Source organism: Oryx dammah, unplaced genomic scaffold, assembly GCF_014754425.2.
Source record: "Oryx dammah isolate SB20612 unplaced genomic scaffold, SCBI_Odam_1.1 HiC_scaffold_27, whole genome shotgun sequence".
Classification (NCBI taxonomy): Eukaryota; Metazoa; Chordata; class Mammalia; order Artiodactyla; family Bovidae; genus Oryx; species Oryx dammah.
This window is the reverse complement of record NW_024070211.1, coordinates 42,710,870-42,731,486: the sequence shown is the minus strand read 5'-3', so window position 1 is coordinate 42,731,486 and position 20,617 is coordinate 42,710,870. Positions and strand designations below refer to the sequence as shown.

The window sequence follows — 20,617 nt, the reverse complement described above, 5'->3', positions numbered from 1 at the left end:
GAGAAGGGAATGGCACCCTACTCCAGTATTCTTGCTTGGGAAATCCCATGGACAGTGGAGCCTGGCAGGTTACAGTCCATAGGGTATCAAAGAGCGAGACACAGCTGAGTGAATGAGCACACACTCACCTTTTCATGGCTGCATTACCAACCTGTCAATCGTGGAGAGGAGGTTATGGGAGTTTTGAAGAAAACTGACTACAAATATTTATCAAGAATTTTATTTTTCCCCATTACATTTATAATTTTCTGTATTAAGATATTGAATTTGAAAGCCATAATTAAAAATCTATAGAAATGCTGCAGCAGAATATAAAGATTTATTTTTTATGTTAAAAGAAATCATTAGCTTTTAAGTGTGACAAGTGTTTCAACTGACTCTCTGAAAGCATATGTAAATGAGATATCTCTCCATAATTCCAAGTATGGAGAATTATATATTAACTCCAAATATCCTGAAGTCTGAGAGAATTGCCAAACATACCTTCACTCCGAACGTTCTGTAATGATAGAGTTTCTAATTTAGATGAAGTAGTAAGAAAATTAACTAAACAGGCATGAAATCTGACCTTTAGTTCATGTCAGATAAAGGTGCCTTAGTTAAAATTTAAGCAGAAACTCATCTCTTACTGATATGAAACTATTGTTAATTTTTAAATTTTTAATTTTTACTTAATGGTTTTTTTTTTGCTTGTCTAATAAGGTTGATGTCTGTGTGTGCTAAACTTTTTTAAAGTGGATCAAAGATTCGCTAAGTTTGAGAAAAATCAGTGTCTCCAGAGGAACAGAAATAAGACACACAAAGAACAAGATGATGAAAAAAAAATTAGTTGGACATGTAATGGACAATGACCTTTTATTTTCTCATAAGTCTATGGGTTGATTTGTTGTTTGGGGAAGTCACTCCATCTGTGTTAGCTAGGCTTAGTTGAGGGCACTTGATTTTCTTCCATGTGGATTCTCTTTCCTGTCAGTTTTATTTAAAGCATTGCAGTTGGGTACCAAGATGGATTTTCCAAGAAAACTGACCCCAGAGTCAAACAACAGGAAAGACTGATTCAATGGATTGACACTATAAATACCTACTTCTGCTTTCAACCTAGATGGCTTTATCTTGGTGGCCACTCCTTCAGCAGAGAGACTGAATGATGTGCCTTTGAATGATGCTGCATTCTAAAAAAAAAAACAAAACATGTTTTCAGCTTCTGGAACATCATGAAATACAAGTGTTAACACAAAGGTGAAGGAAGATGATAGAAGACTAAAATAAACTCTTTGGAATCCTTACCTGTTGGCCAAAACTCAAGCCCATGAACCTCATTGTGGAAATATAATGATTGTGACTTAGGGTCAGGTTATACCCTAGCTCTGCCTCTAATGAAGTCTATAATCAATGGCCTCTTGTCCAAAGCAAGTTGAGTGGCCACGCCCAGAGTCAGAATGAGAGAGGACTACACAAAGGAATCAATCACCCAAGTATGTTTCACTGGGACCCACTAATGAAATAATCTGCCACAAATGTAGAAAGCAAGAAGCCTCTGATTTGTAATGTTTATATTTCAGATGATACTTTGAGGACTTGTTATCTTGAGAGGTGGGATAATTTTAAATTGTGAAAGTTTGAATTACTCTATGAATGTGAGAAGCTGGCTATCTTAGGGCTGGGGTTCTCAACTTCGGCTGCACATTAGAATCACCTGGAGAACACTGAAAATTTCAGGTGCTTGATTGCATCCCAGGCCAATTAACTAAAACTTCCTACCAGTTGACTCAGGTGTGAATATATTTTAAGGTTCTTTGGCAGCATTCCAAAGTTCAGTCACAATAGAGAATCACTGGCTTGGGGGTATGTTTCTGTTGAAATGGACTAGAAGGAGAATGCCTATGTCTTTTCTTGGCATCACTGATGGAGATGAAATGCTTGCCATGTGTGCAGTGAATAAAGGATCAAGCATGGCATGCTGTATGATATTTGTCAGGCTCCTAGGTTATGACTTCTGGTTGTTCCAAAAGCCTGTTTTTCCTGAGATATCAGCTGGATCTTATTTCTGCTCTCCCCAAAACACTAAAGTGGGTCAGTATTTTTCCCTTAAGTGACATTACAATGTCTTATATGAATATATCTGGTTTGAGGTCCTCAGTTTTCCATCTCTGATGTTCCTCTTCCTTACTTAGGTCTCCTGTAGACTTGTCACCATCCTCCTATGACTTCTCTCCAAACTCTGACTCTTAACCATCTTTCCACTTCTCAGAGCAGATGTCTTGCTAACATCTAAACTATATAACAGTCTCCTTCTAACATTTCAGCTATATGGCAGTCTCCTTCTTGTCCTTTCTCTTTGCATTTTGCTCAGACTAATTCTTTATGACTGCAGTTATATTTTTGTTCTTCTTTCCACAAAATTAAAAATTAATTGTATAGGTTTGTCTATCTGTGGTTAGCCATACCTTTATTTTTTAATGGTAATTTATTTCAAAATGTAATACATGTACCTGATAAAACTTTGCACATAAGTATAAAATAAAAACTTTTTTTATGCCCACCCGCACTCTAAATTCCATCAAAGAAACTCTTAGTGCTTTATCATATGTCCTTCCAGAAAAGCTCTAGGCATATATGAAAAATTATATACATATTTAAAAATATATAGCAATGGGATTAAGTATAATGTTCTAAACTTTGTTTTTTAAATGTAATAGATCTTGGGGATTTTGTCATATTTTGGCTTTTGATAATTTATTGTATGACTATAGCAGCATTTATTTAAAGTATCCCTTTTGGGTAGCATTTACTCTTTTCCCAGTTAACTATTATTTCCAATGTATATCTTCATGAAAATGTATATATTAATAGCAAGGGAATTGCTTAATTAAACTGTACATGTGCTTAAATTTTGATAGCTATAGTCAAAGTGCCTTCCAAAGAGTTACTAATACTTTTATATTTCCACAGTAGTTTATAAGAATGCCCCTTTTCCCACATCTTCATCCGCACTGGATTTTAACCAACTTTTTATATTTTGCTTTAGTTGAGGCCATTATCTCGCATGAACTATTGGAATAATCTATTTTCTCTGCTTACCCTCTACAGAGACATTAGCAGAGTGTTGCATCCATGGGAGATTCCCTGCAAATGTCAGAGCAATAGACTTGACTGGATGAAAGAACAGATCACAAAATGTCTACTCTTGTTAATCACAGTCACAAAAATCCAATGTAATATAAATATTCCATGGTGCTACTTTGGAACTATACCCTATCCTAAAATAACAGTAAGCAGATAGTCTGTACCAGGCATATAGATATGTAATATATTTAAAAAGCTGAATGGAGTACTAGAAATCTACCAGCAGTTAGGATGCTGGGATGATACTTTGTACCCTGTGGGTTGTAGCATTTTTTTAAGAGTTATGTACCTGTAATTAACATTTCCTTTAAAACCCTGTTTGAAAAAATCTTTGCTTATTTGGATGCTGTGGGGATTTCCTCTTGTATACAGATAATATAGTGCATGATGCCTGAAAAAGATAGTCTGACACATGGAGTGGAATACTTAGAAAAGTCTGAAAAATTACTGCTTGTATAATAAAAATTGACATTGAACAATATTTTATTATATTGTGATTAAAAAATCATGACTTTATGAATTACATTTTATACCTGGCCACTGTGGTTTTTCTTTTAATATATTGAAACTATTTTATTAATGAGGAAATTTAATATTTTGAAACTTCTATGTTCTTTGTTAAACTTACCTGTCTTTTAAATATCTTGCCATTTTTTAACAGTGATAGAAAATGTGGAAAACTGTATAATGCTCTTTAGGATTGTAAGAGATATTTATTGTACTTGGGTATATTAATAGGAAATTATAGACTTAGTGGGTAAAAGATTAGTGTGCCTTTCCTTTTCAAAACATTCATTATTCATCACAGATGAGAGTTAAGTTGTATGTTTAACATGTATTCATGAAGCTGAAGGTATACAACCTCTATCTATTGATAAATGCCTAATTGTCTTCAGGAGTTCTTCTTTCTACCCGTCGAAGAAGAGCTTCTAGATAGCTACCTAAATTATTGACTGTCTTCTATATTCTAGTATTTGTACTAGGTATTGCCTAGAGAACGCATTGGTCATAGCAAACACCCTCTTCCAACAACACAAGAGAAGACTCTACACATTAACATCACCAGATCAATTCTGAAATCAGATTGATGATGTTCTTTGCAGCAGAAGATGGAGAAGCTCTATACAGTCAGCAAACACAAGACTGAGCTAACTGTGGCTCAGATCATGAACTCCTTATTGCCAAATTCAGACTTAAATTGAAGAAAGTAGGGAAAACCACTAGACCATTCAGTTATGACCTAAATCAAATCCAATGTGATTTTACAGTGGAAGTGGCAAATAGATTCATGGGATTAAATTGATAAACAGAGTGCCTGAAGAACTATGGATGGAAGTTCTTGACATTGTATAGGAGGCAGTGATTAAAACAATCTCCAAGAAAAAGAAATGTAAAGAGGCAAAATGGTTGTCTGAGGAGGCCTTACAAATAACTGAGAAAAAGAGAAGTGAAAGGCAAAGGCAAATGGGAAAAGGAAAGATATACCCATCTGAATGAAGTGTTTCAAAGAATAGCAAGGAGAGATAAGAAAGCCTTCCACAGTGGTCAATGCAAAGAAATAGAGGAAAACAATAGAATGGGAAAGACTAGAGATCTCTGAAAGATTATTTGAGATACCAAGGAAACATTTCATGCAAAGATGGGCTTGATAAAGGACAGAAATGCTATGGGCCTAACAGAAGTGGAAGATATTAAGAAGAGGTAGCCCCAGAACTATATAAAAAAGATCTTCATGACACAGATAACCGTGATGGTCTGATCACTCACCTAGAGCCAGACATCCTGGAATGAGAAGTCAAGTGGGCCTTAGGAAGCATCACTACAAACACAGCTAGTGGAGGGGATGGAATTCCCATTGAGCTATTTCAAATCCTAAAAGATGGTGCTGTGAAAGCGCTGCACTCAATATGCCAGCAAATTGGGAAGATTCAGCAGTGGCCACCGGACTGGAAAAGGTCAGTTTTCATTCTAATCCCAAAGAAAGGTAATTCCAAAGAATGTTCAAACTGCCTCACAATTGCACTCTTCTCACAGGATAGTAAAGTAATGCTCAAGATTCTCCAAGCCAGGCTTCAACAGTAAGTGAACCATGAACTTCCAGATGTACAAGCTGGATTTAGAAAAGGCAGTGTAACCAGAGATGAAATTTCTAGCATCTGTTGGATCATCGAAAAAGCAAGTAAGTTCCAGAAAATCATCTACTTCTGCTTTATTGACTATGCCAAAGCCTTTGTGTGGATCACAACAAATTGTGGAACATATACCAGACCACCTTACCTGCCTCCTAAGAAATCTCTATGCAGGTCAAGAAGCAACAGTTAGAATCAGGCATGGAACAATGGACTGGATCCAAATTGGGAAAGGAGTATGTCAATGCTGAATAGTGTCACTCTGCTTATTTAACTTATATGCAGAGAACATCATGCAAAATGCCAAGTTGGCAAGCTGGAACCAAGATTGCCGGGAGAATTATCAATAATCTCAGATATGCAGATGAGACCACCTTCACTGAAGAAAGCGAAGAGCAACTAAAGAGCCTCTTGATGAAGGTGAAAGAGGTGAGTGAAAAAGCTGGCTTAAAAATCAACATTCAAGAAACGAAGATCATGGCATCTGGTCCCATCACTTCATGGCAAATAGATGGGGAAGCAATGGAAACAGTGACAGACCTTATTTTCTTGGGCTCCAAAATCACTGCAGATGGTGACTGTAGCCATGAAATTAAAAAGATGCTTGCTCCTTGGAAGAATAGCTATGACCAATCTAGACAGCATATTAAAAAGCAGAAACATTACTTTGCCGACAGTTCCATCTAGTCAAAGCTTTGGTTTATCCAGTAGTCATGTATGAATGTGAGAGTTGGACCATAAGAAAGTTGAGTGCTGAAGAATCGATGCATTTGAACTGTGGTATTGGAGAAGACTCTTGATAGTCCCTTGGACTGAAAGGAGATCAAACCAGTCAATCATAAAGGAAATCAGTCCTGAATATTCATTGGAAGAACTCATGCTGAAGCTGTAGCTCCAATACTTTGGCCACCTGATGCGAAGAGCTGACTCATTGGAAATGATCCTGATGTTGGGAAAGATGGAAGGCAGGGGGAGAAGGGGACGACAGAAGATGAGATGGCTGGATGGCATTACCAACTCAATGGACATTTGTTTGAGCAAGCTCTGGGAATTAGTGATGTACAGGGAAGCTTGGCATGCTGTAGTCCATGGACTGGGAAAGAGTTGGACACGCCTGAATGACTGAACTGAACTAAATGGATTTTATATTATACATATTCTTGTTTTTAATCTTTACAAGGTCCTGTTGAAGTGTTACCACATTTTTTGTCTAACATGGTTAAGCCTCCATTAGATTAAGTAACTTCACCATTGATAATAGCCTTCACTAGTGGCAGAGCTAGGGTTCATTCATTGTATGTCCACAGTGATTGTGGGATGGAGTTTTGGCCAACAGGTCAGCATTCCAAAGAGTTTGTTTTAGCCTTCCATCAACTTCCTTAACCTTGTGTATCACTTGAGCTTCGTGATGTTCCAGAAGCTAAAAAATGGGAATGGTTACACTTTTTGGCTCTTTTTAGAATGCAGCATCATTCAAAAGCTCATCATTCAGTCTCTTTGCTGAAGGAGTGGCCACCAAGATAAAGCCACCTACATTGAGAGCAAAAGTAGTTATTTATAATGTCAAGCCATTGAATCAGGCTTTCCTGTGGTTTGACTTCTAAGGGATCAGATTCAAGAGAGAGAATTCAGTGTGTGGTCAGTTTTGAGCTGGCTATTATTTTCCTTTTATTAAATTCTCTCACAGATTTTCTTTGATAAAGGGAACTTATTTCTGTGTGAGAACTACAAAAAATAGATTTCATAGTTTCTTTAAAATGTAATTTCTTACCACCCCAATTTCAATCATTTTATCACAGTTGAGATGTATTAAAATGGTTTTTAAAAATTTTGTTTGTAAAATATGATTTTTCATTCAGTTTTTGTATGTAAGATAAGGTATTTTTCCTTATTTCAGTTTTAATGAAACACCATGTCAAAAAGAAACTTATCTGGAAAATAGTTATAAGACCTTTAAATTTTGTGATATTTTGAAATAGAGTACATGATATAGTTATAATATCTACGTGAATCAGGCTCTCAGTTTGAAAAATCTCTTATTTACTCTCTGAGGCTCCTGGGATGGATGTTGTCATTATCTTTATTATCTGAGGAAAAAGTCTTATCTTGCCATTAAGTCCACAATCTTCCTTTTTAATCAGATAACACTTTTTTATTAAATAAAGAGTTTTCTAAAGCTGAATCAAATAAATTTCTAGAAACCTCACAAGAGGCAGGATTTACATTTATTTATACTTAACACTGAACTTTGAAACATCTGTAAATATAATTTGCATTGAGTTAGAAGTGCTCTGTATGTTGATTTTTTTTTTTTTTTTAAGATGTCAATTCCAGTAGTATGGGCATTGGAGTTTTAGTTTATTTCTTTGATGTTTTGGATCAATGACTTTTTTCCATTTACTCCTATTGTTACATATTTTCTTTAGTATGCTTATGAGGGAACTTAGCTGTCAACCACTCCTCTTGCTTTGGTTCACAGGTTCCCTGCACTGCTCCCTGCCTTTCATATTTGTTGCAACTCTATGTGTGAAAGTTGCTCAGCCATATCTGACGCTTTGTAAAGTGAGTGAAATCGCTCAGTCGTGTCCAGCTCTTTGCGACCCCATGGACTGTAGCCTACAAGGCTCCTATGTCCATGGAATTTTCCAGGCAAGAGTACTGGAGTGGATTGCCATTACCTTCTCCAGGGGATCTTCCCAACTTAGGGGTCGAACCCAGGTCTCCCGCATTGCAGGCAGATGCTTTACTGTCTGAGCCAACTATATAGTCCATGGAATTCTCCAGGCAAGAATACTAGAGTAGGTAGCCTTTCCCTTCTCTAGGGGATCTTCCCAACCCAGGTCTCTGGCATTGCAGCTGGATTCTTTACCAGCTAGGCCCACAAGGGAAGCCCAAGAATAATAGTTTGTTTCCTATCCCTTCTCCAGGAGATCTTCCTGACCCAGGAATCCAACTGGGGTTTCCTGCATTGTAGGCGGATTCTCTACCAACTGAGCTATCAGGGAAGCCCTGCAGCCCTATAGCATTGCTGTACTATGTCTTTGTGGATATGTATCTCTTGCCTTCACTCAGCAGGAGCATCATGACTGGAAAGTACATTTCACTGTTGACAACACTTCTGCTGTTCCATCCAGCTAAATCTGATCTAGTTAAAATAAAGCCAAAATATTCCCCATGTAAAGTTTCTACATACAGATGAAGATTACTTTGTGTTTGTCCTTTTAATTTAATTTTGTGGATTAAAGGCTTAACTCTCTGCGTATTTTGAGTAAGTGCATTTTTCAGGACTGACACATAGCCAACTTTGCCTGGGTAAATTGGTTTCCTGACTACATGAGCAAAAGAATCAGAATTCTTCAAAATACAGGAGTTATATATTTTTTCAAACAGATACTAGTTTTCAGTGAACTGAAGGTGGCTCTTACTGAAAGTAAAATTGATTTAAAAAGGTTTTAGGACTTCATGAAATTACTTTTTAAAAGGAGATAAATGGTACATTCTTACTGTGAATAGTAGAAATTCCGATTGATGCATGGCATGAGTTTTTTCTTCAAGATATTTCACGTACACAAATTGTCATACTGTGAGCTCTGAAGAATATTTGTGGCACACTCAAGGATAACCTTGCTTAAATATTAAGTCTCATTGACTTGGTGAAAATATGTAATAGTGTACACCAGGCTATGCATTTTGGTTCAGTAGTTTTGTATTTATAATGGGTAAAGATAATATATATCAGTTGTTTATTAGATCAGCATTTCTTCCATGGTTATAGAATAATTAGTTTCTGTATCAACATAATACTTAGCAAATGAGTATTTGGCCTGTACTTAGGATGTTTACTTTTCTAGCAGTCGAATTTCTTTTTCTGTGGAAAGATTTCATCACAATTTTGATAGCTTTTATCAAGAACTTTTTTTAAACCTTGAATAAATGGAGGAACATACCATGTACCTGGATGTTGATACTAGATTTTATAATACCTTAAATCTGGGCAAGTAGGCGGCCTGACTTGCAGGCTGAATTTGGCATACAGGGGTATGTGTGTGTGTGTAGTGAATTTTTCATTAAATTTAAAATATGTTTGGAGATAGCAGACATTCTGTAACTGCAAAAGTTAACTCCATTTCCTCTCATATAACACTTTTCCTTCATTCATTTATATTACCTTCCTGACTTCTAGAATTAGTGGAGGTTCTGACAATTAAAAAAGATCAATTTAGGATGATCTGATGTATTTTATGTAGTGCTAGTTAATATTCCAGTGAGAGTTAGTGGGGGAAGAGGATCCATTTAAAGGTCATCTCCTGGACCATTTTCTGGGTTATAGAGAGAAAGGGAAATAGAGATTTACCACCAGCCAGCTTTTAATTTTTTTCCTTTTTTTGATTAGCAAAGTGAGTTTTAACTGGGAAAATAGCCTACTCTGTAGGATGTAACTGTCTTGACTCTAGGGTAGAATAGGAATAAATTGGTTCCTCTGGGGGAATGGTGATTGTGCAGTGGGTTCTCAGTATATGGGCACCAGAGCAGCATCAGCATCATGTGGTAACTGCTTTTATGGGAAAATACTCAACTGTCTTCCAAACCTACTGAATCAGAAACTCGGGTGGAGACCAACAGTTTGAGTTTTAACAAGCCTGCAGGGCATTCTGTTGCTGCTGCTGCTTCTGCTGCATCGCTTTAGTTGTGTCTGACTCTGTGTGACCACATAGACAGCAGCCCACCAGGCTTCCCCATCCCTGGGATTCTCCAGGCAAGAACACTGGAGTGGGTTGCCATTTCCTTCTCCAATGCATGAAAGTGAAAAGTGAAAGGGAAGTCACTCAGTCGTGTCTGACTCTTAGCGACCCCATGGACTGCAGCACACCAGGCTCCTCCGTCCATGGGATTTTCCAGGCAAGAGTACTGGAGTGGGGTGCCACTGCCTTCTCCGGCAGGACATTCCGATGCTCTCTAAAACTGGAAAACCATTGGTGTGTTGAATCTTCTTACTGCAGTAAGATGAGTAGAATGGGATATTGTTCCTTGGATTGAAGAGTCTGGTTTTGACTTAGCCTGTTGTCACCCATGTGACTGTGAACACCTATATCTCTGTTCTTTGATTGTAAAATGAGGGAATTGGATTCTGTACCTTTCTTCCAAATGGTCCAAGGCATTAGTAACTTCAAAACTTTCAACTGTGTTATTTCTTCTCTCCTGTTGCTGTGCAATTAAAAATAAAAAGCCTGAAAGAAGTGCCATTCAGTCTTCCTTTGTTTAAGGAGCTGTGGGAAATGGAGGTAGAACATTTGTCAGCTGCCCTTAGGCTACAAAGTAATAACAGAGGAAATGTCCCTGAATCTTCCTAACACCTGTAAACCTTGCCTTAGAAGACACTTGGCAAGGGCAGTTGGAATATTTAGTGGTACTTGATGTGCTTGAGTATGAAACCAAGTGTCATTTAAGCCATTTAGAGCTCGTTGAACTTGTCTAGCTAGTGCAATTGGTATAGCCAACAAATGGTTATGAAGGAAGCAGTTAATATAAATGGCTTCCTGAACTATTCAGCATGTTTTACAAATGAGTGAATTATAAAATTCCAGTCTCAGTGATGGTTTGGTATGGATTTCTTTCATCACAAACTTGGTATTTGTGTTTAAACTATGCTTTAACTTCAAATATAATTCCATATATTTTATATTATGGCCAGAAAAACCTATCAAATAATAGTTTATTAGAACAACAAAACAGAGGCAGAAGTTCTGCTTGATCTGATTAGTACCTGAAAAACTTTGGAAACTTTCTTCTGAATCTCATTGTTTTGTTTTTAAGTAGTATATGTGATTAAAAATGTGTAATATTCTGATCACAGAAGCATAACCACTCACTGTAGAAAATTCACATATGCAATAAAAAATAGGTATGCAATAAAAATAGAAATCCCTTGGAACTCACTTTCCCTACTTTTGCCTACTACCCAGAGTAACCATTGTTTTTGTATATTCCTGCATATATTTTTCCAAAGTGCACTCTTAAAAAATATTAGTGTTATAATTTTTCATGTTATTTGCACAAAGTTTCAATTCTTTTGACAAATCTGGGACAGGACTCTAGTATATTGGTGAAATCTTCAGTTTATGTTCATCCTCCTAAAGTGAAAGTGAAGTCGCTCAGTCGTGTCCGACTCTTTGCGACCCCGTGGACTGTAGCCCACAAGGCTCCTCCATCAATGGGATTCTCCAGGCAAGAATACTGGAGTGGGTTGCTATTTCCTTCTCCAGGAGATCTTCCTGACCCAGGGATCGAACCCAGGTCTCTCTCACTGCAGGCAGACCCTTTAACCTCTGAGCCACCAGGGAGGCCCTCATCCTCCTAAAGGGAAATACAAATATGAATGCCACTAAAACTAAAAGCCAAGAGGAACTAGATTTTTTTTTTAAATGAGGAAATAACGAGCAGACTAATTTGTCTCTAAAACTTATGAAGTAGAAAGGTGCCCTTTTGTAAAATAATAAATTGTTTTTATTGTTTAGTGACTAAATTATGTCTTTTGTGACCCCATGGACCAGAGTCCGCCAGTCTCCTCTGTCCACTGGGTTTTCCAGGCAAGAATACTAGAGTGGGTTGCCATGTCCTACTCCAGGGGATCTTCCCGACCCTGGGATCAAACCCATGGTCCCTGCATTGACAGCGGATTCTTTACTGCTGAGCCACTACGGAAGCCCAGAATAGTATATTATGAGATTGTAATAAGGACTTGGTTGAAGTAAATGATTTTATTTACTTGGTTTAGAAATTAATGGTAATATTCCAGTAGGAAAGTCTGGACTAGAGTATTCTTTCTATTGTGGCTTATGTTTTCAAATAATGTGTCAATTTCTTGAATGTGCTAGGTTAGGTTATATCAGAAATGATCGTCATTCATTAAGTCAGTTAGTAAATACTTTTGCAAATCTGCTATGCTTCAGTAATGAATTTTTTTGAGAAACTTATGCAACATTTTTTATTCTTCTGCCCCTTCGAAAGAACGGATCTCCTGTTCCCAACTGCTCATACTCACCCTGTGATACCACCTAGAACCAGCTCCCACCGCCCCTCCCCCCTCATACCCTTCCCACCTTCCACCTGCATTAACACCCGACAGGCCCTTATTTCTCTGTCAGGGGTCTCTGTTGCTGTTTTGTCCTTGACCAAGCCATGTTTAGAGAAAATTTAATCTCTTGTGTAATTTTGGCAAACAGCAGCCAGAGCTCTGCTTTTTCAAACAAATAACTTGCAGATTGTCATGTTTCTATTACGAGAAGGAAAAACGTCCAATCAGAAGAGAATTGAAATGATATAAATTAGGCTCATTGTTCAGCAAATCGCTGGTGTTAGGTAAGAATTGTGGATAAGAATAGCCCGAGCCCCCTTCAAGATCAGAGCAGGCATGTGTGTATGCATGAGGAAACCAGGCCTTTGTCAGGATCCTTTCTGGAATGGCTATTAAAGTAATTACAGTAATTTATAGATTTTTTTTCTCCCTTCTATTTCAAAATGGGTTCCATTTTTTGTCTTTTGTCTTGAGTTCCTCAGTTGAAGTGTGTATGTGTGTAAGTGTGTGTTGAGTAGCATGCCTATAGTCTCTATGAAGTAATCTGATGAGGTGTGGAGCTCAGAGATACCCAGAGATGGCTTTGCAGTGTTGCTGTCAGGAAGCTCCCAGGCCTTCAAGAGGAACAAGAGAATTGTACTATACAATACCATGCCACAGTGGTTAATTATAGTTTGTCATGGAACCATTTAAAAATCACTGTTTGATTTAAAGAGATACTTTCTCTGAATATCTTTAAAAATACATCTGTTCACAGCTATGGGTTTTATATTTTTATATCACTGATGCTTGTGTATATGGACAGGAATACTTTCTGTATATGACTTTTAGAGGGTGACTTTAAAAATCTCTTGACTGTGTAATAAAGTATGTGCTCACGGTGCAAAACTTAATTTTTGTATAAGAGATAAAAAATTATATTGTAGTCTTTCTGTATTTAATTTTTAAAAACTTTTATAGACTTGATTTTTTTATAGCTTCAGTAATTACAGATACTAAGAATTTCTTATGATAGTTAATGGTTATTTTACCTTGTCTTTGCCTGAATAAAACAAATTGGTTAAGAGCGATTTTCTTTTTAACAAGTTCATACTGATTATGGAGATTAGGCTATTTCTAAATAAGCCATGCCATCATTATTGTTTACCACAGTAGTTAGTTTTGTTTATAGAAAACGTATGTTTTGAATTTCCCTAAATGAGGGTGTTTATCCATGTAATGACACTTCACAAGGCACTAAGACATAGCATATGTTATATCCCTTCTTAGAGTCAGAACTGAAAGAGTTAAGTTTTTCCTATTCTGTAGATCAAGCTTTGTAACCACAGTAACCAATTTACTGTTATTTGCTTACTCCTAGCAGAGACAGAAAGTCAGTGGTAGAAAAAGTCTACTTCATAGACAAGCACAACTGCAATTGATCCCAATGGGTTAAGATCCTGAGGTATAACTATTTGCGTTTAAGGCTATGGTTTTAATAGAAATAAATTGTCTTTTATTTTTCAGGTGTTTCAATTCCTAAGCAGCTACTCAAGTATAATATAAAGGAAATTTGTATAGTTTGCATTTTTATAAGGAAACAAGGACATTTTTTATAAACATGTCCTAATCACCCCCTTATTAGAATGTTCAACCTTCTAATACCATCCATTGAATATTAGATTTCAGCATATGTATTCTGAGGGCACACAAACACTGTCTGTATCAGATGATGTGTCCTCAGAGAAACGTTCCTCCACTAACATGTCTCACATTGCAGCTTTCTCTCTGTTTATTTTTTCACATTTTGTTTATTGCCCTCACTACTGCTTGGTATTATATTTTGTTCCATTGTAAATGTTACATATATGTAACAGATATGCAGATGACACCACCCTTATGGCGGAAAGTAAAGAAGAACTAAAGACCCTCTTGATGAAAGTGAAAGAGGAGAGTGAAAAAGTTGGCTTAAAGCTCAACATTCAGAAAACGAAGATCATGACATCTGGTCCCATCACTTCATGGCAAATAGATGGGGAAACAATGGAAGCAGTGACAGACTTTATTTTTCTGGGCTCCACAATCACTGCAGATGGTGACTGCGGCCATGAAATTAAAAGATGCTTACTTCTTGGAAGGAAAGTTATGACCTACCTAGACAGTGTATTAAAAAGCAGAGATATTACTTTGTCAACAAAGGTCCGTCTAGTCAAGGCTATGGTTTTTCCAGTGGTCATGTGTGGATGTGAATGTTGGAATATAAAGAAAGCTGAGCACAGAAGAATTGATGCTTTTGAACTGTGGTGTTGAAGAAGACTCTTGAGAGTCCCTTGGACTGCAAGGAGATCCAACCAGTCCATCCTAAAGGAGATCAGTCTTGGGTTTCCATTGGAAGGACTGATGCTGAAGCTGAAACTCCAATACTTTGGCCACATGATGTGAAGAGCTAATTTGAAAAGACCCTGATGCTGGGAAAGATTAATGGCAGGAGGAGAAGGGGACGACAGAGGATGAGATGGTTGAATGGCATCACCGACTCAATGGACATGGGTTTGGGTGGACTCTGGGAGTTGGTAATGGACAGAGAGGCCGGGCGTGCTGCAGTTCATGGGGTCGCAAAGAGTTGGACATAACTGAGCGACTGAACTGAAATGAAATGTTACATATTTTGTTCCATTATAATACAAATTTTATGAGGATGGGGAGTTGTTATTTTGTCCTTCTCTGGACTTATGGGAGGCATACAGTTGTTGATATAGTTGTTTAAAAAATGAATATTCAAAAGAACTAAACTAGGTATAGAAATCACATTTTCAAATGAATGAGGTGAGCAGGCCTAGGATACCAGTAGGGGTGCAGGTTGGGATCAGGAAATGGTCCTTATTTTAAAGTCCTGCAGATCCTTCAGCAGCTCAAACAACTGTCCCTACTGTTTACTTTCCTGTTTGTGCTTAAACTTTGTTTAATCCCACTTTTTGATGGCTTGTCTCTTGGAATCACCTTTTTGACAGTGCTTTTTGATGCATAACCTGAAACATGGCCTTAATACCTTTGCATAAGTCCTACTATGAAAATTTACCATTTGATCATGTTGTATATTTCTAAAACCCCACCCACAGGTGGAATATGCCCAATGTTTCTTTCATTTTCTGTGTCTACTGAGTATTACTCCTCAGTTATTTACACGTAAGAGTAAGGAAAGATAGTATGCCTAGTTCTTATGGTAAGAAATCATGGAATTTGTGTACACTTGTAGAGATTAGTAATTCTTTCCATTTACAGTGCAATTTTAGTATGAAATATTTAACTGAATCTTCTCTAGAAACCTAAAAATGCCAGTGTATATCCTCAGAATGAGTAATTTCCTTTCTTATTGTCAGTGGAAATGCCTACTGCCTGAATTGCTGGATTACAACAAACTTGATGGTCTCAGATCTGCTTTAATTGTTTACTGAAGATGATTTTGTGGAGTAACTTAAAAATCCAGTGGTTAAAATAATTCATTTGGTAAACACTAATAAGAAAAGTCTCATGTATGAGCTATCAGGAAATGAGGCATTGTACATAAAAGCATTTTGGGGCTGTCAGAAGTTTAAACACTAGGATAGTTTCACAAAATGTTCTCTTTTTCAATGAAGTCTATTATATCAAATATTTATCATAGATATAGCTGATAATGATAGTAATAATAATTGAATGCTTATATGACAGAAACTAAGACTTCACATAATGTCCTTTCTCTTAATCCCCAAAACGTTTTATAAAGTCCATCTTTTCATCCTTATCTGGAATTGAGGAAATGAAGATTTAAGGGTGACTTGCTCTGGGTTATGCAGATTGAGTTGGTGGAGACAGAATTTAAATCCAGGGACTTATTCTCAAACCCAGGATATCAGCCCAAGGAAACTCCTGTGGCTTGTCCGAGGTTCACAGTGATGATCCTATTCTCTTCACCACAGTAGAATGTTGCCCTCAGAGTTTGTAAGCCTCTTTGTTCACCCCCCTATTTAAAGCCCCAGAGAGTACTTTGGCTGACTCAGCTGTCTCTTCTGGTTATTTCTTAGGGCTTCCGTTTCTGGCAGATGTCCTCAATGCATGGATTCTGTTAGCATTTGAGAAGAGAAATCAAATAACATGATTAAATCAGGAAGACTAATTAGTGCTATTTTAAATCTTTTTGATTTGCAGGTACCTCCATTTCTCTTGGGGAAGATTTCCTGATTGCTTATTTTCCATGCTGGAGTAAGAATGAGCACTATCACATTTAGCTTTTGCAATAGAAGGTGTCCCCCGCACCCCCCGCCCCTGCTTGTTTTGTCAACAGAAACTCTGGAGTTTCTATGACTTTATTAGCTAAAGAAATCTGCCAGTATCCAAATATGTGATCTGATGATGTTCAAAACAAACCTTTATTATTATTTAACCTTTTCTGTTAGGACTGCTATTGAATGACACAGCCTCTTGGGAAATTTTGCTGAAATGCTGAAATACCCTTTAGATAGCAATTACAGTTGTTGATATGTTTTCTAGCTTTGGGACAAACACAAGTGAGTAGAATGGGAGTTGAAAGCCTTGAGGGTTTGCAAGAGTGGTTTGATAGGATGACAAGCATTAATTGAATGAGCTCTTGAATATAAAAGTGATTTATTGGAAATAGATTTTGGACAAGTTGTTAGCCACAGAGATGAGGTAATAGAATAGCTGCTTCTTCAGGTTACCTGTGTGAGCACAGAATAGATTATTCCTTGTAGAATATCTTTATTAATTTGTGGTAGTCTGGTTGAACAGTTGTAAAATTTTATTATGTTAGGTCCTAAGTAGGCAAGTGGTCATTTCTCAAATATTTATGACTCCTTTTACTAAGTGTATTTGTTTTTTCCCTTAGAACAAAATTGTGAAACTTTGCCTTTTGTATAATAAAACCTTGGCTACCATTTTAGAGTTAGAAAAATGGAAGTGTGCTAACCATTGCCTCGGGCCTGAGAAGGCAAACCACAGAGGGACTGTGGTAGGAATCTAAGTTGAACCAAATGTACCAGAGAGCATATTTGAGAGGTCTGGGGTGTGTAGTTCTGAGGTGCTGGGCTTACTTTGTTGGGTGTATCTGAAGTTTCTAGTGTGCTTGAGTAAATAGCAGCTCCACAGGACTGGAACAGTGACATTAGTTGGGGCGATCCCTCTTCTCCTTTGCCTATGGAGAGAAATTTCAAGCCCAGCAGAGGAGATTTATGTTGATATTTATTACTTCTGCCTAGACTATGATCTAGAGATCTCAGGGAGAGAAACTGCAAATGAAAGTAGATAAAGTGGGAGTTGGTATGTAACATGGAAAAGGGAAGCAACTAGATGATAATGTCCCAGTAGGAACGAGAAAGGAGCCAAAGGTTTACATCCAAGCTTTGCATGATGTACCTATGGCAGCAGCGTCACCAAGTGGAGATGATTAATAAACCCAACGAGCAGAGAAAGCTGACTTTCAAATTTGTGAAGACTAAGAAGAATCCGAGTCCAGAAAGATATCTATAAACAAGTTACACAGAACATTATCAGTTTACCCAGTAATGATGAAATAAATTTGATTAGAAAGCATTTTAAATAAGAGAGAACTGATTTTTTCTCTTTTGGAGCTAGAGTTCACCAGCACCTTCAAATGCATTGTATTATTTGATTAGCACACAGGCCTTCTAATTTCAGGCCAGTACTCACTCTCTCTCACTCAAACCATGTCTTATTCTATACCCTTGAAATGGTCATCGTATTATGTCCTGCTTCTTGTGGCTTTATTAAAATACAGTTGTGCTAAACATTTCTTGCTGACTTGCATGTTATCATGTGGTAATTCTACTGATAATGAGAACTATTGAACATTTTGAAGCAGTGAAATAACATAGTTGTTACCTCGGCATGTGGCTGAAAGGTAGAGGTGGTATTGGAATTGAGAGAGATTTAAGAGATGTAGAATATTTAGTGCAATTGCTACTAAGAGCCTGGACCAAGGCACTGATGGTGAAAGTAGAAAGGCATGGTAAACCTGAGACATGGCTTTGGGTAGAATCTATATACATTGTCAGATGGTTGAACTTAGATGGCAGGAGTGAATAGTTGAGTGACTATACAAAATAGAACTAACAATGGCATCTTCTCCTCTCATCACCTGCCAGCAACTCACTGCCAAGTCCTGTTGATTCTGGTTCTGAAGTATAGGGTGAGTTCTTCATACTGACTTCACTTCCATCCCTCTAGTCCAAGTCGCTGTCTCTGCCTGAATTGCTGCAGTGTCCTCTTACTGGTACCATAGTATCTGTTCTCTCCCCCTTGCCATCTATTTTCCTTGTGACAGGGACAGTAATCCTTTTAATTTGCACTTCTGATCATGTTACTTTCCTACTTCATTCACCTACTCCATGGTTCCTTACTGCTTTTAGGTAAAGACCAAAACCTTTCATGTCACCTACAAAGTGTTAGGCTGTGGGTCCTGCCTGCTGGGTCAGGCTCACATCACTCCATTTCACTCTGTCTTCATGTGGCTCCAGCCATTCTTTCCATCCTTCAAAGCATCAAATTCTCTTTGACTAAGCTTCTTTGGCACGTGCACTTTCCATGCTTGAGATGCTCCAGCCTCTCCTTTTCCCTAGGTCACCTTCATCTCCCCTTCTTTCAGCCTCTGATTTATTTTTCCTTCATTGAATCCCTCCTCGAGACCCTTGACTAGATTTGTCCACTTCCTTCAATAGTCCACCTTCCTTACATAATTTTTCAGTGAATGAATTTTCATCACACAAGGGAATCTTTGCAGTTTGTAAAAAGTTACTATTCCCAGGACAGTGTCTGGTAGACTAGATAGCAGCTGTTTAATGAATATATTCTAGGTAAATGAATAGTGGTTTTAATTGAAGAGATGTGAATTGATCATATGGGTTATTAGAACTACTTAGTAAACTGTCTAGTAATTAGTCATTTCTTATCTCTCTTAGTTAAACAAAAGATATACTGTAGGTCATGTTTTGGTTGACAGTTTTTTTGAAGACCAGAATAATATAGTCAAATATGGGAACATTTCTGATAATCTGATAGGAAAGTACATGAACTAGGAAGCTTAGAGAATGAAGACTTAATATGTCTGGCAATCTTTGTTGTTTCTTATTTCCTACTAACCACTGTATTGATTAACCAGGATTAATTTTGTTTGTTTAGTCACTGAATTGTATCTGACTCTTCCTCAACCCCATGGACTGTAGCCCACCAGGCTCCTCTGTCAATGGGATTTCCCAGGCAAGAATGCTGGAGTGGTTGCTATTTCCTTCTCCAGGAGATCTTCCTGACCCAGGGATCGAACCTGTGAATCCTGCATTGGCACCTGGATTCTTTACCTCTGAGCCACCAAGGAAGTCCCTAATAAGTCCTAGGGTTATATGACGATGAAAATACCCTATTAATCTCAGGGTCCCATGGCTGATAAATGACGGAGTAAATGGTATTGAGGCCACATTGATTTTATTTGCAGTCCTGGACTCAGTCACTTACTGTGAACATCAGGTATGTAGTATGCAAAAACTATTTTCTGAATTGTTAAACTCTAAACAATGTGAGGTTTAGCACACTGGTGATGTATTTAACCTTTTCTCAGGAATAACTATAAATTGTATATTTCATTAAATGGTAGAGAGGAGGATGGTGAATTCTGTGTGTAAGATAGCATTGAATGAATCAAGTTGAGCTATTTTGCAAAGGCTTCATTGTGATTGTATGGCTGGATTTGGCAAGCAGAGAGTCCTAATTTCTTCTGTTGTGAGACTCCCAAGGAGACAGTTATGTTAGTAATACTGAATTTGCAAACCTGCATTTAAAAATTTACCTCTATTTGTATTCTTTGTCTCTCTGGGTGTTCACTGCATTATGAAATCCTGCGCTTTTACCTCCTGCTAAGGATTTGAGTTCTTAGCCTAATTAATCATTAAGTGTTGTCAGTCTATCATGATGTGGTTAATTATCAGAGAGTGTATGTGTTTCAGTCATGACCCTTTCCTGGGTAACTATAGAAACCTTAGCAGTACTAGTTATTATCTAGAATTATTTTAAAGAATTTTAGCCTTTGATAGTTATAGACAAATAATTGGTTATCATCTAAGAAGAAAGAAAAGCTTGTGTGAAACTAAGATCTTAATTTATACATAGTGGACATGCATTCTAAATAATTTATAAATAATAGGAATGTGTTTATAGAATAGTTCTGGCTATAACTCAAAAGACCTTGGTTAAACAGTTTTGTATGCTTTTTATACAGATTTTTCACAAACTGTATTTTTCT

At 37.3% G+C, this 20,617-nt stretch overlaps 1 protein-coding gene and 1 long non-coding RNA gene across 8 annotated transcripts in view; one reads left to right on the top strand and one right to left on the bottom strand.

Moving 5' to 3' along the window:
- LOC120854587 overlaps positions 1–5,246 on the bottom strand; it is a 38,976-nt gene extending 33,730 nt beyond the window's left edge. For all 4 annotated transcript variants that reach the window (XR_005719016.1, XR_005719015.1, XR_005719018.1 and 1 more), the window contains exon 1: positions 5,215–5,246. This is a non-coding gene — a long non-coding RNA (uncharacterized LOC120854587). The remainder of the gene's footprint in view (positions 1–5,214) is intronic.
- The window catches only part of PARD3B (par-3 family cell polarity regulator beta), a 1,152,049-nt gene that overhangs the window by 228,906 nt on the left and 902,526 nt on the right, over positions 1–20,617 (top strand). The gene's annotated exons all lie outside the window — the stretch shown is intronic.